Genomic DNA, 25,933 nt, shown 5'->3' on the forward strand with positions numbered 1-25,933 from the left:
GCTGCGTCCTTGAATCAGTTTTTTATATATAAGCGAAATGGTACAAGGTTTACATAGCTTTATAGACAGTGGAAGGTGTAGTGTGGAGATCAGGCATGCAAAGATTTCATTGAAATGCCAATCACATCTACATTTATTTTTTTAAAAGTGAATGTTTATTTTAAACATATTAGATTGTGGATACCAGGTTTATTTTAGCAGCCCTCACAGCCAAGCTGCAGTATGGTTTGAAGAGCAGAATCTCATCCAAGTTCTAAATCTGGCTGAGAATTCCCAGGTAAAGTCTTAGTTATCAGTAAACTCTTGTCCTGACCCATGATGTTGATGGAACTTAATACAATAGCTTCTGAAAACTTGTGCTTTCCTGTGTCAAATAAATCACAACTTCAAGGCAGTTTTGCGGACCTGATCGCAGATCAAGTCCAGGAAAGTAACAGTGAACATACAGACCATAAAACATCCTTGATAAAAGAGGTATGCAGGACAGATATTACCACAACTGTATTATTCTATTTTCTAAAGTCTGAGTGTCACCATCATTATGATCTGATGTCCACATAACCTGATTGAGTGTTGCATTCTCAGTCATCAATTATTTTCTGGTTTTTACCACAAAGAAACCAGACAGTTCTGCAGATGTTGTGTTGGGCTGCTTATAGTTTCTTTACAGAGCAATGGATAGTTAAAAAGAAGTAAGTCTCATAACAGAACAGTTGTAGTTTAAAGCATAAGAGTCTGTGCCCACTTTGGAGCATACGTGACAAAAATAGTTATTTGTGTCTTTGGTACTATTATTATGCAATATTATCAAAATAATTCTATTTTTAAAGTGTTATCAACCATCTGTATCACTCAGGTGAGCTTAAGAAGCTACCTTTGGTTCCTGAGAATATCAGTCTGATCCCAATATTGATGTCGATCATGCTCAACCCAGTCTTTGCATTGCTCTTGGCCCCCATGTGACTCCTGTGGCCTCGCTAATCTTTCACAGCCCTTCAGGTGAAATCGAGCTCCAGACCGTGCTGCCACGTCTATCCCACAAAATGGAGCAGTCTGCCAGTGGCAAATCGGCCTTGACTCTGGACTGCCCTGAGGGCCCTTTGGCATCTCCTGCTGTCAAAAGTATTTTCAGAGGCATTTAAAAACAGTTGAAATAGATATATATAATTTAAAGCACGAATGGGGTTGTGCTGCATACACTGGTCAGGGCCAGAAGCAAAGTGAAACTGGTCCATCAGCTCAGCTAGACTGGGTCATGCCTTAGACTCAGTGCTGAATCCAGCAGTAAAGCAGGTAGTCAGATGCATTGGCAATGCTCAGAAGGCAATGATGGCAAAGGAGACCTTTCCAGCAGTTCCTTACCAAAGGAATAAGATTTATGTCTCACTTCTGTAACCTTTGACATTGTTGGATTGATATTCAATTGGTATTAAATAGTCTGATATTGTCTAATTTATCCCATCTGGGTTGTTGATCTAAAAACATTTTGGTTATTTCATATCCACCTATGTCTATTCATTGGTTGTTTTCATGGGAGTTTCCACTGGGACATCATAGATAAATTCATCCTGATACTGTCAATTTACAATGCAATTTTCAGCTGCATTGTGTTTAAAACAGTCCAGTTCCGATGTATGAATGTGACCAAAAAGAGACAGAGGTTTCAGAGCATCTTTTCATTGTTCATTGAATATTGGTCTCCTCAGGTTCTGCCATTTCTACAATCATTTGAAATAATGGGTCTTGAGCTTTAGAGCTATTGTTAATTTTCAATTCATTTTGTTTTCTAAATGGGGTTGGAAAAGCACCTTATGAATATTCCATTGGAGACTACCTCCTTCATGCCTGAATGAGATGGCCTTGGCATCTGGTCCAATTTCATCAGAGGCATCTGGCGATATTCCACATCAAGAGGAAGCCCAAGAATATGAAGAAGGAGAATTGCAGAGTGAATGCATTAGAAAAGGGCATAATTGTCCAAAGATTACAAAAAATGTCTCCACGAGGATCTTAGCTGAACCCAGGGTCCTTCATCAGTAGGGTTCAGAGCAAAGTTCAGTGGACAATCCTTGGGATTTTTTGTCGTCTTCTTTGGTTGCCCACTTCTTGGCTCATAGTGTTAATACACAAAGAAAGAAGGATAATCTGTCAGTTCCTGCTGTCGCTCCTTGTATGTGATCTGATGGGAGGGAGTCGCTAGTAGAGATTTCAGCAGGAATGGAAGGAAATTCCAGATAATTTTGTGAGGATAAATTCCTCAGTGTCCAATTTTCCTACTGTCGCTGTTTTCATTGTGCTTGATTTTGGATGGGATTCCGAGGACTCTCTTCACAAGTCCTATCGCAAGTTTAGGTTTTTCCAAGAGTTTATCTAAATAATTTGGAAGTACCAAAAATTATTAATCAATAGTGTGCATCTTGTAGACACAGGAAATTGCAGATGCTGGAATCTGGAGCAAAAAACAAAATGCAGGAAGAACTCGGTGGATCAGGCAGTATCTATGGAGAGAGATGGACAGTCAATGTCTCAGGTAGAGGGGAGATAGCCAGTATAATGTATACTGTTAAGTGCATCTTTGTCATTTTCTTCAGTAAATTATTTTATTCATGAATAAATCTGACCCTTGGTTTAACCTCTTGGTTACAGAGTTCAACACCCTCGTACTTACCATCAACATGGCTCTACAGATGCTGAGGAAATTCTAGGCACTTTTCTGATGAAAGATCAAATATCTGAAATGTCAGCTCAGTTGCCTTCTTCATTGACCAGAAAACTATCTGAATCAGGAAGCACTTAGTTCCAACTGCAAGAATATGTCAGAGGCTGCATATGTTGCAGTAAGGGGAAAACTGTTTACTATCTGCAAGGCTCCAGTCAGGACTTCATGAGAAGTTTTGTACAGTTGCAGAGACATTGAAAAATCCTTTACCTCATTTCGGCACCAAGCAGCCTGCTCCATTGACATTATGAGTCCCATGGTGCCTATATCAGCAGTCACAGATTCAATAGCAGAAAGTACAGTTGCTAGAGGGAGTTTCTGCTGCAGATCATTTCTGTAGTTGGCATGCTCTCCGAGGTTGACTGCAATCCTGCACACATATCCATTATGGTGTCACAGATGTGACTGGAGGCTTCTCTAACTGAGCCACTATCTGCAGCAAATTCAAGGAAATTATCTCCACTTCCTGTATATCATTCTGATGTTTTGCAAACATCTTTCATGTTAAAGTAGGATATCTCTAATCTAGGGTCCCTAAGCTCTTCAGGTGAGACCAGATATTCCCTCAAGTTCAGAGCAGCAGCATCTTTGGATACTGTTAGACAAAATGATGTGTAGAATGTAAAATATTTCCTGGTTGGATGTCTTAAAATGCCTGAATAATCACCTTCATCTGTATTTATTTTGCAAATCAAGAATGATGTGAATGTGAGTTAATGAACTTGGAGCTGTGATTTGTTGAGCAAGATTAGACAGAAGAAATACAAAAGTAAATTACGGAGCAGTCAAATATATTAATTAAAAGAAGGATTTGCATTATTTTATCACCTGTCATGATCTCTGGATGTCCCAAAGCACTTTTCAGCCAATTAAGTGATCCTGAAGTATAATGACTATAATAATGTAAGAAATATGCCAGCCAATTTCTGCACAACAAGCCCCCAACAACAACAATAGGACAGCACTTTCTACCAGAAGACTTCTGAATTCTAGGTCTCCTGCATTGCTTCAACCCATCGTAAACCTTTAGGATGTTATTTTACCTTTTCCCTAGGTACTGTGCTTCTCTTTGGTCTTGACATTACAGCCTCTTAGGATTTTGTTATCCTGGAGAATCCATTGCATTTTCTTTATGCCTGTCTCTTACCCTCTCCATGTTCCGGTTCTGAAAAAGGATCTACACTTAAAACATGAATCTGTCTTTTCTCTTAGTAGATGTTCAGGGATCGTCTGGGCATTCCTGATGTTATATGCTTTCTTTTAGAAATACCCAGTATTTGCATTTTTAAATGCATGCACTGGTATGGCCTACACATTTACAGTCATTTGAAATAAAAAACAAAAAATGTTGGAAGCACTGCAAAAGCTGTTTCCAACATTTTCTGTTTTTATTTCAGATCTAGAACACCTGCAGCTTTTTGATTTTCCTTTTAAGTCATTTGAACTTGCATTGGTAAATTGTTTATTTGATGCATAAAATTAATGCTCGCCAGTTACAAAATCTGAAGCTTCGTTTTCTGAGCAGAAAGACGAGCTTTCCCTCATCCCTCCTTTATTGTGTATATGTGTAAGGATACCTTTAAAAACTAAGAGAACATATAGTATGGCTATGAAACACAGTTGTTTCAGTCTTTGACTTTTAGCAGTTATTTTCTTCAGTAAAGGATATTATGTTGATTGCTCCACTCTGTTTATTAAATTCAGGCAAACAGAAAAACAAAAGAGCCTGTGATGATTCATTTGGGTTACCATCCAGTAGGCTTTGTGTCTCCACCATATCTTCCCACATTAACGTTCATTTCATGTCCATGGTGAGCTCTTGATCTCCTGTTGTATGCGGGGCCTCTAGTTTGCCCTGAAAGAGAGATGGGGAAGATCCACAATAATGGCAACTCTTAAACAGCTGCCACTTGAAATTGAAAGGATTCATTGACTTTAAGGTGGGTGGTTGCAAGAAGGCACAGGAGTGGCAATGAAACTTTGACTATTAGTCAAAGGATATGTGAGGTATCCATGAAACACCACAGGATGGAAAAAACAAATGTAGAAATTACTTTGTGGGCAACTGCTTGTATGGAACAGAAACCATATCCTATTTGATGGATGGCAAAGTGCAGGTGCTGTTCAGTGATGCTAGTGTGAGGGGGGCTGTTTTTTTTTGGCACTCCAGGCCATCTTCCATAGAAGCCAACTGCATTTCATGTCTAGCAGGATGTAAGCTAGTAGCACAGTACCTACTGATCTGGGAACAGATGCGAAAGCAGATGGACAGCCTTAAGAAAGCTGCCAAGGTTGCCCAACAACACCATACAACAGATAGATAGCCCTTCTAGGCATTGCCAACAAAGTGTTGACTGCCAACCTACTAAACAATTATTGCTGTCCCATGCCAACCCTTCATACAACCTTATAATGCTTAACTATGCATGCCCATACTCCAGAAGGGCACTCATTCAAGCTGCTGACATCTTATAAGGGGCAATTAACAGTTCAGACCTGTTTCAGACACCTTTTCAGATTCAATAGCATCAGTTACCTCTGTAAGCAGTCTGAGTGTTTTACTTTTGCCCTGTCCTATATCAATCCTATAAACTGAGTCAGTATCTTGAGAGTTTCACAGATATATCCTTCCAAGTTCTTTGAAAATCAATAGAGTTAACGAGATTAAATGAACTGAGAACTGCACCAAGAGCTAGGATACTCAACATGTAAATTGTTAGGTTGCTGTCTTGTTAATAAACCTCGATCACTTTGAATATTTATTTGGATAAATAGTTGCTTTGTTCATAAAATCACTTTGGTTTCACAAAGTGATGTAAAAACTATGAATGTTGATGTCCACTTTGGTGTGTTGTTTTATTTAACTTAAACAGAACTTTCTGTCAATATGCTGGTGAGTCTGAATAACTTGCTGTTGTCTATGTGCAAATCACACAGCAGCATCAGGCAAGGGCAGCTACAGTTAAATGCAAACACCCAGACATTGATAACTGTGATACACTGTTCTGATAAGAACTTTATGTAAGTAACAACACCCTGTCCTGTTTACCATTGAAATCCATTGAGTGGGTCCTGTCCTCTTTTGGAAAAATATTGGAAAGACATTTTTAACATTATCTCAAATGTATTAAATATTGATTTACAACGTCACCCTATCACTGCAATTTTTGGATTACCAAGGATAGAGTCTGGCCATTTATCTGCTTCTGCTAACCATATGATTGCCTTTGTTACATTAATGGCCAAACGATCCATTTTGCTTAAATGGAAGGATCCAATACCCCCTACTACTTTTCAATGGTTCTCTCAAACTATATCATGTTTAAACTTGGAAAAAATTAGGAGTGGTACTGTTGATCCTTCGCTTAAATTTGAAGATATTTGGAGTCCATTTATTCAATATTTTCAAATGATATAGATCCCCTTTCAATAACTTTCCAATTTAGAGGAACAGAGTTGACAACATAATATTGCTCTGTTTCTACTGAGAAATTTGTCCAGTCTTTTTTTTCTTTCTTTTTGAAATGTTTCTGTTTAGTTTGGTTTGATATACTTATAATTTTGCTTATTGATTTGGGGATGTTTTTTCTTTCTTTAGGTGTGTGTGTATGTATGTATATATATATATATATATATATATATATACACACACACATACATACACACACACAGATTAATATATATATAAAAAATCTTTTTCTTTCCTATCTTTTGTATTATATTCATTTACTAAGAGATCGTGGGATCTCCAGATTTTTCTTTATATTTTATTGTTCTTTATGATTATCTATGCCATGATTGTTCTCCTGATCTCTTTGTATTACATGTACAAACATTGATATTATATATTAATCTGTATTAATTTGAAAACTAATAAAAAGATTGAAAAAGAAAAGAAATCTATTGAGTGGAATGAAGTTTCCTGTACTTCCATGGTTGATACCGACTAAACCTGTTACAGAGAAAATTAGGGTTTTTCTGTTTAAGGAGATGTCTGATTTTCTCTGTAACAGGTTTAGTTGGCTTCTCTTAATAAAAAAAATCAGGTATTAAAACTTCAACGCCAAATAGTTTTTTGTCTTCTATGTATAACCACCAAAACGAGGAGAGGATTTTCAATTTGTGTTGATAATTGATAGTTTCATTTCTGTCTTCCCAAGTCCCTTCTTTGGCACCTCAGCCTCTTGCTCTTTTTCCCTAGCTTTCCCTATCCCTCCTCTACCATCATATGTATTTTTTCCTCTCTCCCACTTTTTATTCTGTCCCTCTTCATCAGGCTGCCAAGCAGTGTTAATGAACTGCTGCTTATGTGATTCAAGTCATAATGACATTTTCTGCTTCCATTATAGTTTTACAGTCAAAAACAGAAATGTTTCAGTGTGGGAACAGTGTCAGATTTCCTGCTGCTGAGTCTCCAGTCTCTACACTCTGTGGTGAAGGACCTTGAACTTTATTTCCATAATGTGGAGGATGTGTCTGTTTCCTGACTGGTCCACATAGCAACCTCCAATAATTGCTATCAAACTTCACATGTGATACTACTTGAACTACATAGACTCCAGTGTTGAAGTTCCCATTCCCAATTCCACCAAAAAGGCACTCATTCCTATTACAAGCAACACAAGAGACTCTTGTAACTACAGGCCATGTTTTGAGGTGAATATAGTTGAGCCCTATTATGCCACTTGATATGCCAGCCACACTCGGGATATAACAGTTTCTAAAGCATATGTCATGACTGATCCTCTTTTGAAAAACAGTCACAAAGAGTTATAATTAATGTTAACCCTTTGACTGCCATATGACTGTAGATTCAAATAGGTTTTCAACTCATGTTTTCAGCAGCAAAAAAATAATGTACATTTTTCCTTTTTTGATATTTTAACATTCGCATATTCATCAGGAAAATGGAATCTAATACAGTAAATGAACTGTGTTTGACAGGAAAGTTCAAATGACTCAATCAATGAAGTGCTTGGGATTATTCAAAATTAATTTCTCAGCATATGTGATAGCTTACCAAAAATTTCCTTTTGACCACATAGAGAAGAAGATCTACATTATCTGAGTCTCAGTCTTAACACTGAGTGACAGAACAAACTGGTAGCATTCAGTGCCTGTGAGCTTCCAGAACCATTCACTCACTCCACCACTGAGGCACAGTAGCATCAGTTTGTACCATCTACAAGGTGCACTGAACAACTCACCAAGACTCCTTAGTTAGCACCTTCCAAACCCATGACTTCTACCAGCAAGAAGGATAAGGGCAGCAAAAGCATAGGAATACCACCGCCTGAAAGTTGCCCTCCAAGCTACACACCATCCTGACTTGGAAATATATTGCTATTCCTTCACCATCACTGGGTCAAAATCCTGGAACTCTCTCCTTAACACCATTATGGATATACCCACACCTAAAGGACTACAGCAATTCAAGAAGGCAGCTCACCGCCACCTTCTCACGTGTGATTAGGGATGGCATTAAAACTGTATTTATATCCATCCTTGATGGTAGCGTGGTTTTATTTGTAATAGTGATGTTAAATCTGTAAAGGATCTGAATATTTTCTGGAAGAGTCTGCTAAAGGTCGTGAAAAATATCAATTGTAAGTATAAATCTGAAGATGTGGCCTAAACATCCTCGGTGCCACATTCAGAATTAAGTTGGATAAGTATAAAGAGCGTATTTATAAATCAAAAATTTCATACATTTCCTGAAAAAATTTTGACAAAATAACATAGATTGGTTCTGAGAAATGTACAGTATGTGTGCACACAAGCAAAGGTCTACTCTAACGGAATTTTCCCCCTTTCCCCAGTCATGTTTTGAAATTTTTATCTACTTGGCCCAGACACATTAAGTAATGTTGTTTCTGAAAAAGTAAATTCAGTTCACAAGTAAAGCACACAAAACTTTTTGGGTCATGCAAATGCAAGATCCTGCAAAAATAGGAAATATGAAATACAAACAGCAAATTTTGACAACATCTGTGGACAAACAGAATTAACATTTGAGGTTGACACCCTTTAAGTCAGGACAGGAGATTACTGTAGATGTAACAAAGAAAGAGGCAGGGAAAGTTTGGGGGAGAGTAAAGATCAGAAGAGAAGTCTGTGATTGGGTGGAAGGCAGAAAAGATTAGATGACAAAAGGGGGAATAGTGGTCAGTGAGAGAGGCAGGAATGGAACAAGTACGGAAATAAAAGATGGATGTAGAGGAGGACAAATGGAAACAAAAGAATCATTATAAGATGTGCTGCCGGAAAAAATGAGAGCATTGATAATAAATTGTTGACCTTGACGGTTCTAAAGATTGTAAGATGTTTGATAAAAAGATGAATTGCTGTTCCTCAAGCTTGTGTAGATGCTTAAGGACAAAGAGATCAGGGTGGGAGTGGGCTAGAGAATTAAAGTAGCAACTGAAAGCCCAAGTTAATAGTTTTGGATTGAATGGAGATTTTCTGCAAAGCAATCATCAATTTTGCCTTCGATCACAAGAATACAAGATCACAAGAGAAAGGAGCAGAAGTAGGCCATTCAGCCCATCTAGTCTGCTCCGCTACCCCACCATGAGCTAAACTATTCTCCCATCTAGCCCCAATTCCCGCACTTTTCCCCATATCCCTTGATACCTTTCCAGAACATAGAAACCTCACTATAAGTAAAGGTGAATTATTAAAATAAAAACAAGATGATGCTGGAAATCCTCAACAGTTTAGGCAGCATCTCTGGAGATGGAAAAAGAGTCAACATTTTTGGCTGTTGACCTTTCATGTGACCTTTCAGCAGTTCTGATGAATGGTTATAGATCTATAACGTTAAGTTTGTTTCTGCAATTTGCTTTACAATAAATTGTTATTTCTACTGATGGAAGAGGAGGAGGTGAAGGGAAGGGGTTGTTTTGTTCTTATGTTTGCATGGGAGTGTGCTGTGGAATGGCAGCAAAAACTAAGGAGTGAACCAGGATGGTGCAGACGTTCATTTACACTGCTGAAAAGAGTGTGCTGGTCTATCAAATGTTGATGGCATTGGGTTGAAAGTGGTGGAAATGGTAGAGGATATTGCATTGAATGTGCAGTTAATGTAGTGAAAGGTGAGTGCAAGGGAAACCCTGGCATTGCTCTGAGAGGGAGGGAAAGGAGTGAGAATAGATGTGCAGTACACAGAACAGGTATGGTTAAGGCCCCTGTCAATTATGGTGGAGGTGAATCCTTATAAACTATTTAGGTTAATACTTTGGACAAATCAGCTAGGATACCAGCCATCTCAGAATTCTCTTTTGTATACTGATTACTTTGTGATACTGAGGATTGTCAACCAGCTTCTAAAAGATATTTACATCTGTGATGCTGGAATAGTTTCCATTCATTAAGCACTGTAAAGGTCTTTGTTAAACAGTTGATGGAGGCACCATCCCTACAGACATTGGAGGAGGGGGTGGAGTTCCTCTCTCAGGCTGGTAATTTTGATTTTAAATCAGGCAGATAATTGTCAAAGCAGATAACTGGGAAAGGGACAGATATTAAGCTGAGAAGGGTGGTCTGTAAAGGTGTTTGCCTGAAACAATCAGAATACCATACCCTGCCAATTACTCTAGCAATGTTAGAGTTTAAAGTGATCTAGAGCCATATCAGAAGAGTGCTACTTGTCTAATATATTATTTTGCTGTGAACAGAAAAGATTGCTTGAAACTGATAAGAAAATTGTATTGTTGATTCCTATATAAAATTCCACACCTTTCGGTTTACAACTGGTTTTCTCTGCCAGGAGTGCCTGTTCTCCTGCCTTTCAATTGTCAAGGGTATGGCACCTGTTAGATGACAGTATCAAGTATTTGCAATGAGTGATCTTATTCCAAAGGCCCTGTGCCACACTATTATTTTGTTAGGCATTGGACAATAAGGATTGACTCCTTGCATGTTGAAGAGATCAGTAGAGAAGAAATCCAACTTTTGTCCCTTGAACTGAGTGAGTGAGTGAGTATTGGTGTCAGTTGCTCTCACCACTTCAATAAAAATAAAAATTTGTGGAATAGGGTGGTGGAATGGGGAAGGACAACCAGCAGCCAATATGCTCTCAAGCACATTTAACCAAAATAGCCAAAGACAAATGTCTTGGTGTCCTGTCCTCGATGGGAGAGAGCACATTCTGATGGCTTCTAATATGTGGTGCAAGGTAGGGTAGGGATAGATCTGCCAGTGGGTGGCAGACCCAAAATACTCTGCTGCACAGGTTGCCATACATAGCCTCAGTTACTTGTTATACCTGTATTCTGGCCTTCAGCGACATGTGCACAAAAACATACCTAGGTCCCTTTGAATATCAACATTACCCAAACTCTCACAATTTTACAAATACTTTGCTTTTCTTTTGTGTTTACCAGAGTGAATGACCTCACATTTTACCATTTCGCATTCCATTTACCATGTTCATGCCCACTCAGCTAGCTTGCTCATGTCATCTTGAAGCTTTTACGCATCCTCCTCTCTACTCACAATCCCACCTGGTTTAGTGTCATCAGCAAACTTTGAAACATGACATTTGGTCCCCTCAGCCAAATCATTGATATAGACTGTGAAAAGATGGCGCCCAAGAACCAATTCCTGCAGTATCACACAAGTCACAGTCTGCCAATCTGAGAACAATCTGTTTACTCCTACCATTTGCTCTCTATCCAATAACTATTTCTCAATCCATGCCCATACATTAACCAACTCCAAGTGCTCTAACCTTGTTGATCAACCATGTGGGATCTTATCAAAAGCCTTCCAAATATCCAAATACAACTCATCCACTGGTTCTTTCTTATCCATTCTACCATTCACATTGTCAAAAAACTCCAGCAGATTAGTCAGACATGGTTTTCCTTACATTAATCCATGCTGACTGTGCTCAATTCTATTATTCTCTGCAAGGTATTCTGTTATTACATCCTTTATTATAGATTCCAGCATTTTCCCTTTTGCTGACATTTGGCCAACAGGTCAGTAGTTCCCTGTTTTCTCTCTGCTCCTTTCTTAAATAGTGGGATCACATTTGCCACTCTCCAATCCACAAGAGCAATTCCAGCATCTCTGGAAGTTTGGAAGATGATAACCAGAGTATCCATTAACTCTATAGCCACCTCTTTCAAAACTCTGGGAAGGACATTATCAGGCCCTTTGGGACTTATCAGGTTTCAAGTTCATCAGTTTATCTCAGATTATTTTCTGATATATTTATTTTGTTCATTTCCTCATGCTCACTAGACTCTAAGGGTCTAGGAAGGAGCTTGATGCTTCAGAGCCATAGGCACATTAGGATGTAAATGAACATGCTGGTGTAATCATCATTTATGGCCTGATAAAGTCATTAACCTGCTTGTGGCACAGAATTCAAGAGTGCAGAATCTCACTCTTGGTATTGACCTGTGGCCATCTCCAGCCACTCACTCTTGGCTTCAGCTCAGGCATCGTTACCAGCAACGTGTAAAGGAAAAGACCATCAAGGGCAAGTGTGGTGTCCTAGTAGAGAGAAACTGAAATTCTGCTGTGGAGTAAGGAAATGGCAGAGGAATTAATTAATTTGACTCTGTCTTCAGAGAAGAAGATACACAAAACCTGGTTCACTTGGCTCATTCCTGGGATGAAACTGTTGTCCTATCATGCACAGTCAAAAAGTTAGGTCTATATTCTTCAGAGTTTAGAAGAATGAGGAGTGATGTTATTGAAATATCTATGATTATAGCAGGGCATAATAGGATAGATGTTGAGCTGCTTCCATTTTTGGGAAAGTGTCGAACATGGGGACATAGTTACATAATTTGGAGGCAGTCATTTAAAACTGAGGTATGTAGGAATTTCTTCTCACAGATGGTGATGAGTCTCTGGAATTCTCTATCACAGAGGGTTGTGGAGGCTAGATCATTGGTGGCTTTTAAAGAAGAGGTAGATACATTTTTGGAAGGCAAGGGAACTGAGGACTATGTGGAACTGGCACAGAAGCGGAAATGCGACCTGCGGCAGATCAGCCATGAATAGCAAGCAAGCTTGAGGGGCTGGGTGGCATACCCCTGGATCGTATTTTCTTCCATACTTGTGTTCAACTCTTCCCAACCCACTCACTCAGAGGGGTCAAAATTCCCCCATAATAATAATTTTCAGTTGTACTGTTTTGTCAATTTTTGATGGTATATTCTGGATGGTCTGAAATCAGCCATTTAACACTGCAATAAATTGAGTGCTTACATTTATAATGAAACAAAGACAATTACAAACCATGGATTTTTAAATAGTTTTACAGAAATTTTTCTTCGATTGTCTTGAAGTTGGTTGAAAACTCCAAATGTTGAATGACATCAAATTGCAATGAATATATAAAAATACTTAATTTTGATTTTGAGAGTATATTTACAACCAATTCCAAAAGAAAAGTTTTGCTTATGACCTGCAAACCTGTAGCATTCAAGTTGATTAAGAATCTGATTGCTGCTACAGAGCTGGAAGGCAAAATGTATAAGGAGTTATTCCAAGTGGTCAAAGAACATCTGAGCCCAAAGCCACTTACTATTAGGAAACAGTTCAAGTGCAACCAGAGGATGCAAAGGAATGATGGAAGGTTTCATAGATCATTGCAGAACTGAGGAAATTCTCCAAATAGTGTGATTTCTCAGTAATGCAACAAGACCATGTTTGCCTATAGTTTCAAAGAAGCATTGATAAAGAAGAAACTTTGTAAAAATTGGACTCATGTTCGGAGGGTGACTTCTAAATGGGAATTCTGGTGATTCCATTCCAAGGTCTTAACCTAATTTTCCTTTGTTACACCTGGACAGAATGTACTGAAATATCTGGAGATAAAATAAGTCATTGTTTGACTTAGCTGAGCATTTATTCAAACCTAACTCTGTAGATCATGGCAATGCAGAACCCACTTGCAAGATGACTGCTGTTGCTGAGCTTAAAAGGATATCGGTGATGGATAAACATAGAAAATAGGGGCAGCAGTAGGCCAATCGGCCTTTCGAGCCTGCTCTGCTACTTAATGTAATCGTGGCTGATCATCCAACTCCAGTATCCTGTTTCTGTTTTCTCCTCATATCTCATGATATCTTTAGAATTACAACTATATCCAACTCCTTTTTAATGATTTATGGATTTGCTTCTAACTGTCTTCTGTGATAGAGGATTTGACAGGTTCACCACGTTTCAAGTGAAGAAGTTTTTCCCTATGTCAGTAAATGGCTTGTCCCATTTCCTCAGGCCATGACCCCTGATTCTGAAGTTCCCACTTTGGGAATATCCTTCCTTCGTCTAGTCTGCCCAGTCCTGACAAATTTAAACTTTAAAAATTATAAATTTATTAATCTCATTTTACAGCGTAACTAAGCCCAATTATCCCACACCCTCTTTATATATCTCTCCATCCAGGACTCAGTCTATCAAACCTATCAAAGTCTATCAGAGACCTTTTCCCAGTGCGACAATGGCTAACATGAAGGGACATAATTTTAAGGTGATTGGAGGAAGGTTTAAGGGGGATGTCAGGGGTAAGCTTTTTACACAGAGAGTGGTGTGTGCGTGGAATGCACTGCCTGCAGAGGTTGTGGGGGCAGATACATTAGGGACATTTAAGAGACTCTTAGATAGATACATGAATGATAGAAAAATAGGGGGCTGTGTGGGAGGGAAGGGTTAGATAGATCTTAGAGCAGAATAAAATGTCGGCACAACGTTGTGAGCCGAAGGGCCTGTATTGTGCTGTAGTGTTCTATGTAAACCTTTGCTGTACTCCCACCACAGCAAGAATCCTTGTCTTCATTCACTAGTTCATCCATCCACAAACCCCATTCTATTTTTGGGGCCAATTCTTTTTGAAGAGCCAGCATTGACTTAATGGGTCAAATGTCCTCCTCTGTGCTTCTGTAGCCAGGTCATATAGCAAACACCAATGATAATGCCAAGCTGTGGTTTTTGAATGAAACTTGGCAAGAAGGGCTCCCTAAAGGGCTTATGAATCCTGCTGAAGTCTCTCTGTTGAATGAGGGAGGTGGGAATGGGATTAGTTTTGACTTTATGTGATAATATAAAATGAAGATAGCAAATCAGCAATCCTGTACATCCCACTGTGAGTGGGAACAGAAAGTAGAAGAAAGGTAAATGGAGCAACCAATTTGCTGTCAAAGAGTTTTGCAATAAATCATATTGTCAAAGTTTGCCTCAGCAGGTGCCTTTAAATGAATCGAGGAAGGACTTCCACTCATCACCCCCATAGAACCAGGCTGTCCATTCTGTTTGGAGACTGCAATTTCCTTCAGAGTGCATTGGCATTACAACTTCAGCATCAACGTGTGTTTTTATTTCAATGTTTTGAAGCATGAATTGATTCTAAGGCAAAATTCTGCAGATCCTGGAAACCTGAAATAAATGGAAATGCTGGCAATGCTCAGCATGACCATTCTGATGAAAAGTAATCAGCCTGAAATGTTGACTCTGTTTCCCTCTTCCATTCTGCTGCCTGGCCCATGTTCTGTTTGATCATTTGTTTAGCACTCAACTACAGTGGATAAAGCAACAAGACTCCTCTCAAGCAGATCAATCATATGCAATTTTTAATCAACTTGTTGTAGTTTCACTCATTTTTACAGTTAATCTCATTCCTAACTTTCCTGGATGATGACTGCACAGTCATAACATGTTTATTCCTCAGTCAAAGTGTGTGAAGGAGCTAAAGCTGTCCATGCACCTTTAAGCTTGATTAACACTGATGGAGACTCACACTATCTTTCCAGCTGTTCCTTTACTCCTCTGTCGCCATCAAACTATAAAACAAGGCCCATAACATTTGATGAACAAATTTAGTTTTGAATTCTGATAATGTACTAAAAAGATCAAAATAATGCCGACTGCAGTGAAAGCATTTGCAATTCCTACCAGCTGGGGGAGCATTGCAGTCGGTGAAACAAGCAGTGAGTCTTGTGGCCTGGGTAACAGCTGATTACGGAGAAAAATGCTCTCCACCCTCTGTTTATTTTAGTTGTCTGTACCATGTAACCATACTTTGTGCTAATAAAGCCTTAAATAGGGAATTAAGTGGCTTGTAGTGTATTTTTTGTTGTAACAAAAAATTACAATAGAACTGATACTGCAGCCTGATCAGTAAAGAAGCAAAACATGAAAGGTATAGGCAAAATAATTCAGCCACCCTCTCTGCAACTCACAGTGAATCACTATGCTTCTGCAATAAAAATTGTATTTGTATTGAGCTAGAGTATGCTTTTAGTCTTAATAAGCATGCAGATGCTATAGAGGTCACCCTGTTTATCAGACTGATATATTTTAGTTTCAGTTTAAAGGTCTTGCTCTTGCACTGTCAGGCCATGGTGTGTAGTTTAACTGTTTCACAACCACAAGGCTCGTTCAGTTTCAGCACAATCCCTCTAGGGCAGCAACCACAGTTTCTCAGTGAACTCTGCTCTCTGCAGTTTAATGCAGCCAGACAAGCTATGCATGATGTGAAGAAAACATGGGAGTAACTCAAGGATGGGCAAGAAGTCAGGTTTAGCACTCTGCCTCCAATCAATTCCTCATCACCCAGCTCAGTTGAAACCTCAAACACTCCTCTTGAAGTAATTTTAAGTGGAAAAATGTAAATTATTCTTGTAAACACTGTAAGGCTTTGTAACAGTGTATACATACATTCCCTCTGCTTTTGATTTCCCAAAAAGACGCGGTTTGCTACTTGAAGCTTTTGTAGGGGCGTTAATAGGTTAAAAACCAAGATTCAGTTAGGGGGAAACAGAGGACATGAAGGGTTATGTGATACAGTCCTGGCCACCCCTTCCCACCCCAATGTCAGAACAAAGTTTCTTGGACCTGAAACATTAACTCTGCTTCTTTTTCTACAGATGCTGCCTGGCCTGCTGAGTATTTCTACTATTTTCTGTTTTTGTTTCAGATTTCCAACATCTGCATTTTTTAATGTTCATTTATTGTTGAATGTTTTATGTGCATTAATTGATATGTTTACAATGCATCTATCGGATAACAAAATCTATGAAATCTTTCATTTGAAAACAAAACAAAAAAATGCTGAAAATATTCAGCAGCAACTGTGAAGAGAGAAACAGAACCAATGCTTCCGACTGATGACCTTTCATCAGAACTAGGAAAGTTCAAAATGAAGTTTTAAATTCTAAAGAGAGACAGGAGAAACAAAAGGGTGGAGGATGGAGACCAGGAGAGATTTGAATGACATATGTGCGAGTGATGTCGGTTGAAAAGGGATGGTAAAGACGAGTGAAAACAGAAATATTTATCTGGAGGAATCAAAAAAGCTGCAGATGCCGTAAATCTGAAATGAAACAGAAAATGCTGGTAACACCCAGTAGATCAGGTAACATCTGTGGAAAGAGAAGTAGAGTTAACATTGCAGGTCAAGACATTTCATCTGAACTGGGAAAGAGAGATAAAAAAGGTGGTTTTAGGTTGTAGAGAAGGTGGCAGGAGGGTTGGATAGGATAAAGGGAATATCTGGAGGAGAAGTAAATAGGAGAGGATAAATGAAATGTGAAACAACCAGAGGACGAGAGAGATGAAAAAAAACAATTCTTGGAAATGTAAGAAACAAGACTGGAAAGGCTGTATACCTGAAATTGTTGAATTTGATGTTGAGTCTTGAAGGGTGTAATGTGACAAATCAGAAGATGAGATGCTCTTCCTCAAGCTTATGTTAAACTTCATTGGAAGAGTATAGGAGGCCAAAGATAGGGAAGTCAGTGTGAGAGTAGAATGGAAAACTAAAGTGCCAGGCTACTAGAGGCTCACGGTGACCCTTGCAGAGTAAGAAACAAATTCAGCAAAACATTCACCCTGTATGCAATTGATTAGTGTGGTGGAGCCCACATTGTGAGCACCAAATGCAGTACTCTAGATTGGAAGAAGTGCTACTTCACCTGGAAGGTGGGAAGGGAGGAAATAAAAGGACAGGTGTTACATCTTTTATTCAGTGACATGATATACCAGCCATAGCTCAGTTGGTAGTACTTCCACCTCTGCGTCAGAAGGCTGTGGCTTCTGAAGAATATTTTCATCCAGGCACATTATAAATTTTAGTTCATTCTACTTGTATCTTTTCTACGCAAGTATGTGATGTGTTTGTGGTTCTTCCTATAAAATTCTGTTCTGCGGGTAATTAATGTCCTAGCTCTACATTACACTTTTGAACAAGGTCTCAAATTTTCTTGATTGATTATTTCATAGAAATGGACAATGTAGCAATATTCTTCTTATTCCTAGGTGCACTGCTGGATACCGGTGAAATAAGCATTTTAGATAATGTACAAGGTTAATAGTGAACTATGCAGGTAGTCCCTATGTACTGAACTGCATAATGTAAATGCCCTTGTGGGTTCCTAATTCATACGAAGGTAACTTACAGAGAAATTAGAGCTTCTGAAGATAGGTTTGCTTTATTTGAGGTTCTTCTTAGAACCTACACAAATACAACAATGTGCACACAAAGAAATATATGAAGCAGTAGCATCACAATTAATTATTACTCCATACTGTTTTTCCCCTTAAAAAGAAAAAAAACAATCAGAACTAGTTTAATGTATTTGCAGATTTAACTGATGAACTGAGCTATGAATTCTCTTCCATTTTCATAACTGTATGTGTTTTTATGCTCATGCTGGAAGTTCAGCAGAAATTGTTGATATCACATCCATATTTGGATTCATTGAAGGTGTCTCCTCTTGTCTCCCTTCAGTCATGTTCAATATCAACTCTTCCTTATCTGTTGCAGAAATCACTTCACCATTGTGATCCAAATTCACGACCTTTCTCACTCTTCTCTTGGGTATTTTCCGCTTGAACCTTTCCAAATCCCTCACCTACTCTAATGAGATCATTCTTGGAATCTACTAACTCTATGATCTCTCCAGTACCTCATTTCCTCCTCTCTGACCTGCCCAGTGATCTCACCACATGAAATTGATCACATAATCTGAATCTGTTACCTTTATAGATTGTGTTGTGAAGTTTGCTTTGGTTCAGCTGGCTTTAGTTATAGAGTTATACAGCACGGAAACAGGCCCTTCAGCCCAACTGGCCCATGCAAACCAAGGTGCCTTCCTGAACTGGTCCCATTTGCCTGCATTTGGCCCACATCCCTCTAAACATTTCCTATCCATGAATCTGTACAAATGTCTTTTAATCAATGTAATTGCACCCACCTTTACCACTTCCTCTGGCAGCTAGTTCCATATACCCACCATCCTCTGTGTGAAGAAACTTGCCGCTCATTGTCCCCTTTAAATCTTTGCCCCCTCATTCTAAACCTACGTCCCTACACTGGGGAAAAGACCGTGACCATCCCCTCATGAGGGACAATGCCCCTCATGATTTTATAAACCTCTATAAGGTCACCTCTCAGCCTCCTTTGCTCCAGAGAAACTAGTCCCAGCTTATCCAGTCTCTCCTTATAACTCAAGCCCTCCAGTCCCAGCAACATCCCTGTGAATCTTTTCTACACCCTGTCTAGCTTAACCACATCCTTCCTATAGTATGGTGACCAGAACTACATGTAATATTCCAGCTGTGGTCTCACCAATGTCCTGTACTGCTGTAACATGATGTTGCAACTCTTGTACTCATTGCCCTGTCTGATGAAGGCAAGTTTGCCATTTGTATCCTTCATCTCCTTGGCTACCTGTGTTGCCACTTTAAGGGAATGATGTACTTGTTCCACAGGCCTCTGTGTTCTACAAGACTCCCTAGGGCCCTGTCATTTACTCTCTAAATCTTGCCCTGGTTTAACTTCCCAAAATGTATCACTTCACACTTGTTTGGGTTTAATTTCATCTGCATTTCTTTTTAGATTCAGTTGAACCAGACTCAGATGTGTCCTCAGTGCATCAGTGTTTCTACAGGAGGATATCCGGTCATGGAATGTGTTGTCAATCTGTGGCTCAGCAGAAAATCTGCAAGATAATCCTTCGTGGTGAGGCCCCAATCTGCCTCCCATGACTTGCTTCTTTAACGCCTCCTTTAACTGTACTGACTGATCTCTCAGCTGCTCTGTTTTGAGTTAGGATGATAATAAAAAGAACCGAAGCAATGTCTGATTTCATTTTACTTCACAAATTTCAAACTGAAATGACTAAAGTTGCAAACCATTATTTCATGCAATGTCCTCAGCATGTTCCATAAAAATGAATCTGAGTCTCTGGTGTGCTGAGCGCCAGTGTATGATCTCATATGCTTTACTTCAGTCCATTTTGAATGGCTGTCCATTCATACGAGGAATCTATCCACATCTTCCTCGCAGTAGTTTATGTGAAGGTGTTGGAATGGCCTTGTGATCCATTTTCACATTTGGAGTGGTGTTCTCCGTAGCTAGGGCTCTTGTACACTTTCTGGCTTGCTCTTCTAGCTACTTGTCTATGCCAAGCTGGTATTTTAAAGTACTTCCTGCTGCTTTCAATGCCCATACTGTCCGATGAAGTTCCTCCATTTTCCTGTTTTGTAGTTCTGTGTGTTTAGTTGGAAACTCCAGCATTCCTCAAGAGAAAAGAATTAACTCTGCTTTCACCTGAAGACAGAGGTCCAGCAGAAAACCTGTGACCTAACGAGCAGATTGTAGATGGAGAGAGTTCAGGATGCTCAGCAACTCACTGGTGAGGATGTCCATTTTGGATGGATAAGCTGGGCTTGTTTGCCCTGGAGCAAAGGAGGCTGAGGGGTGACCTAGTACAAGTATATAACATACTGAGAGACATAGATAAGGTACATAGTCAAAAACTTTTTCCCTGGGTAGGGGTATCAAAAACAGGAAGGTATAGGTTTAAGGTAACAAGGAGTCTTAAAGGGGATCTAAGGGTAAGTTTTTTACACGGAAGGTAGTTGATATCTGGAAGATGCTGCCAGAGGAGCTGGTGAAATCAGATACAAACATTATGTTTAAAATGCATTTAGACAGACACATAAATAGGCAAGGCATGGAAGGAAATTGTCCTAATGTGGGCAAATGGGATTAGATGGGAATAAAAAAGTCGGCATAGCCATGGTGGACCAAACAGCTTGTTTCTATGCTGTATGACTCTAGGACTCTATACTACTCCCGGCAGTGCATTCCAGACCCTAAACTCTTGATGCACCAAAAATCTTTTCCTCGTGTCACTTTTGGTTCTGTTGCGAATATTCTTCATTCTATGTTCCCCAGTTCTTGACCCCACGAACAATGCAAACAATTTCTATCAACTCCATCTGTTATATCTGTTCACAACTTATTTTGTTTCAAAGAGAACAACACCGGTTTCTCCATTTACCCAAATTAATAATTAAAGTCAATTTGGTTAACCTCTTCTGTACTCCCTCCAAAGCCGTCACATCTTTCCTACAGTATGGTGTTCTGAACTGGACTTAAAGCTTCAGTTTTATAAAGGTTCATCATGACTCCCTTGCTCTTGGATTCTGTGCTTCTGTTTCTAAAGCCCAAGATCCCATGTGCTATTTTGACCAGTTTCTCAACCTACCCTGCACTTATAATTGAATTATGCACATAAATTCCCACATCCCTCCATTCCCATGCCCTTTTCTCCACATGTACTCCAAGGATCACAACAGAGCCACTACAGCTCACCAGCCACTTTCACAGGCCACAACATAGATCACTACACAGTCTCCACTAGCACTTCTCCAAGGTCTAAGAAAGACCCCTGCTCTTTCCTCTCCACCTCTCACTGGATGCCTGCATTGCATCCCTGAGATTCACTGCTTCTTTTAAGGTGTTCAGGGTAGTCTGGCAATTCCTGGCCAGGCCCCCATAGGCTCACTTTTACCTGCTTGGGGTAAAAAAGTGTCTTCTACCAAATCCATGGTAGACAGGTAACTTTCTGCTTGCAAGTGGAAAGTTCTGCACTGTATATGACTGCTGGCAACTCTACACAAGAAGTGGTAAAGAAAGGTATTGGCACAAAAGCCAGTAACCAAACATAGATTTAAAATAATTGGCAAAATTCCAGGGTGCAATGAAGAGATAAACAGATTCAGGAGTAATGTTGAATAGGGAATAAAGTATATATTTACAAAAGAATGAATTGCTGGGCTCAGAGAAAGGAACAGAACAGTGGAACTAATTGAATAACTGTTACAAAAAGGCAACACAGTCATGAAGGTCTGAATGGCCTCTTTCATTGCTCTATAAATCCAAGTCTTGATCCAACATATATTTTGCTAGTCAGCTCAAGAACTACATTATTGGAAAACTCCAAGGGTATTTCCTGCAACATTACTTTGTACCAGGGAAGTGTGAAGAACCAAATCAAAGAAATAATTTAAAGAGGAACAATGAATATAAAGCAGAGAAATATTATTCAAAATATTCAGTCCAGTATAAACAGTGTTTGTTTGGCTTTGTTTGTGCGTGAAACACTAATGGGGCATACATTACATGGGAATGTTCATCCTTCAGATGAATACAATCTGTAAATGGAAGTTTTCATTGCTTTATGACATGCCTATTTACCCAACAGTTTTGCTTATCACATATATATTGACAATTTTCTTCTTTTCAATGTTTAAGTAAGTGCTTTCCAGCTTTAGAATATTGTAGCTGTTTTGCAAGTGGTAACTTGTATGTTTCATTACTCCAATAAGTTAGAATCACCACATCTTTTCCACAAATGGAAAAAATGTATAAAAACATGAATTATTTGCAAAATGCAAATCATTATGTGATGGACTGTATTTCTGTCCATGTCTTTGAAATGCGACCTTAATGAAATATTTTCAGGGGAACATCACAATGTACCAGTGAGGAGATTAACATTCTTGCTGAAACTTTGAACACAGCACAAGGTTAGGATGAATCTCGGCATGGGCTGATGCTGCATTGAAGACTATCTTCTCCTATGCAGACCTGTAAATCTGTCAGGGTTCTTACTACCCCAAAGGAAGATTTGATTTTTAGTCTTTTCAGCATTGAAGAACGAAGGGAAAAATAAATCCTAGTTTAGAGTTTGGGAAAGGAATTCCAATCTTTTGTTTCTTTGTCACAAACCACAAAAAGACATCAGGGAGAAGTGTGTTTTTGAGTTCCAGCAGTTAACATGTGCATGCTAATTGTATTGATGTTTCACATATTCAATGGGAGTGCCTGTTGGTCTCACCTCTACACATTCAAATCCATTGAAGTCAGTGGAATCCAATGTGCAGGGGTAAATACAACTTGTGGAAGCCCTGGTGCCCAAAGACAATATATTTCCCCATTGCTCTGATAGGTCTGTCCTGGCCCCAGAAACTTGTCAGTGGGCTGTACAAGGGTATTAAGTGGGTATCCTGGATATAGTTTCACCAGTGAAAACATTTACCAGTACAACTACTTTCTGTTTTAATAAATGCTTTGTTGTCTGGCTGCAACAAAATCAGATTAAACTTTCATCAGCTGATTTATTTTATCATTTGCTGTTCTGCAGAATTTCTTTCTGAAAGCTCCATGGATCCTCCAGTCAAATGTGGTTGTTAGAATAGAATGACTTTGTGACTATATAAGAAATAGAGATGACAGCATAGAGAGGGTTTCAATTTCAATTAAATTTCTGTAGAAAATGAGAGATGAGCAGGTTTTAAATGTTGCCTTGTATTGTGCTATATAGCTGCTGCAGAGCTGTTCTTATAAAATGACGTGAAGCTTGTGGCATTACTTAATATCTCAGGCATATTTTATAAATGAGATGCAGAGCTACAGTAGATTTTATTACAATCATTGTTTGCAATAAGAGATGCTAATATATTCAAACAGATAAGTACTATATGTTTTCTTCTATCAGCTTAGCCCAACCAGCTTTAGCTTTGCAAAATCTAAGAGAGTCTGGACTAATAAGTCCTTTCCCAGTGCCCTAATACATTGACGGCACCATTGATTTGATAACCCCTGAAGAGAAATAGAAATTAAATGAATCTAAACCAAAAAAAGACTGGATTAATTTAGGTGAATCCACATGTCTCCAATTTAGCTTTTAATGGCCTCATGCAAATAAAAGGCTAATTGTGTTGATGTTTCACGTATTCCATGGGAGGAAGCTATCAACAAAATCTGTCTGCTATCTGTCATCTGCAACATACATTCATACCTTTACATTTTTGTGCTTTTGTATGTAATGAGCTGAATGTATCTATGCTCAGAAGTGAAATATCTTTAGTGCCCATTTATTACATCAAACACTCCTCGATTCAGAACAGGTTAGTTGCAGGGTAACGTTCTCTTTGTTCTGACCAAACAATGTACCTTAACCACACTGTCTGAAGGTAACCCTTTCCTCCGCTTCTGGAGTGAGATTGCCAGTCTGAATTATGAGTAAATGGCTATTCGAGAACTTGTCCAGAATTCAGAGAGAGGAAGTTTCCACTGGGCAGGTGAGATTGAAGCTATATCCTAGAGGTGAAAGGGCTGCATACTTTGCTAGTTATAACATGCACTCCTCTCGCATTTCTCCTTCTTAAATCTAACGAAAGATTGAGTTCTCCTGCTCTAGTGAATAAGAATGATGGTGAATAACCTATCTAATATCATAATAATGTTCCTTCAAGATCTGAATACAAAGCCGTGAGTATGCACATGAGAAATTGCCATTAAGTCAATATAGCTTTGCCTACTCATTAGCTCCTTCATAATTCATAGAAGTAAAGCTCTGGTTTTTGTTTAAACATTCTCAATATGACTCTGCACTAGAGTTGAAGTTTGTTACCAACATACTCCTGGTTGGGCAATAGAGAGTTTCTTACTTCACCAATTTGTGCACTTGACTCTAATTTGAATAAATCTTTCCATTTTGACAGTAATTTTAAAACGATCAACAACTAACTTGTCTCTACTTTTTACATAATCTGTGTGCAGAGTTATACTAGCAGGACTTCTTATAAAAATAAAAGAAAAGCTTTTCAGTAGTGATTTGCATTTATATAACACTTTGTTATGCTCTCAGGATGTCCCAAGGCAACTTAAAAAACTGCTGTGTGCAGTGTGTTTTCTGCTCTTCTAAAGATTTGTTAAAGAAATACTGCACAGGAAGGCAATGCTAGTGTTGTGCAAGGACCAAACATTCTCCTGCACTAGGACCAAGGCATCTTGTGCAGAGTGAACGAGCTGAGGGAAGCAGGTAGGCCACAGATCACCTTGAGGAGAGGGTGCTGGGGGGAATGGGTTTGAGAGTCACTAGGGGACTGAGCCTGGGGAGGATTGGGCCTTAACTTGTGGGTTCAAAGAGTATCAGTGCCATTAGGGGATGGAATATTGGAAATAGGACATCAAAGAATGAGGCATTGTTGGAAAATGTGGTACCATTTGGTGGAATATGGCATAATGGGTCTGGGAGCTGGTTGAGGGAGCTGATCGGATGCCCAAGAGACACCTGCAATGAAGATTGGGATTGAGCACACAGTACTTAAGGAGGACCTACAGGCAAGAAGATCATTGCCCTGGTGTCTTGGACGGTAAACCCATTAAGTATGCCTCCAGCCTTCCCCTTTAAAGCATATCTCCATTTAAGGCCTGCTTCACTGTGAGTGGACCCAACAGTCTCAATGTGCAAAAGAATTTTCCACCAGCAACATCAAGACATATGTTGCATGCTGCTTGATGTCCTATTTTCAATATTTCATCCCTAATGCCACTTATACACTTTGAACCAACAATTCCAGAGCCGTCCTCCCCAGCCTCATTCCCCTGATGGTTCTCAAACTCATTCCCTCATCATCCCCTCCTCAGCAGCACAGTCTGTGGTCTCCCTGATTTCCTTAGCTAGTGCATACTACACAAAATGCCTTGGTCCTGGTGCAGGAGAATGTTTTACTGCCAGACTCAGCAGCATACATAACTAAATCCTTTTTGTACAACAGAATATTTTTTACCCCCAGTAAAATATCTAAATCATGCAATGTTCTTTGAGGTGTTACATTATAATATAGCAGCCACATGTACAAAGAAAGGCCCCAAAATATCAAATAAATGGATGATTATGTATGATGATAACCAATGATAATCTTTTTATCTATAAGTTTTAGTTGGGGAAGAAACTATTGAGGTCTTGAGAAAAACTCTCTATTCTGATTAAACTTGAACCACAATATCTTTTACACTCACCTGCTTCATCCAAAAAATGGCACCTCTGACAATGTAGCTGTCTCTCAGTTTGCAATTTCTTGAAAGGAGCTTGAACCCACAAACCCTCCACG

The sequence above is a fragment of the Pristis pectinata genome, chromosome 17 (genome assembly GCF_009764475.1).
Source record: "Pristis pectinata isolate sPriPec2 chromosome 17, sPriPec2.1.pri, whole genome shotgun sequence".
Lineage (NCBI taxonomy): Eukaryota > Metazoa > Chordata > Chondrichthyes > Rhinopristiformes > Pristidae > Pristis > Pristis pectinata.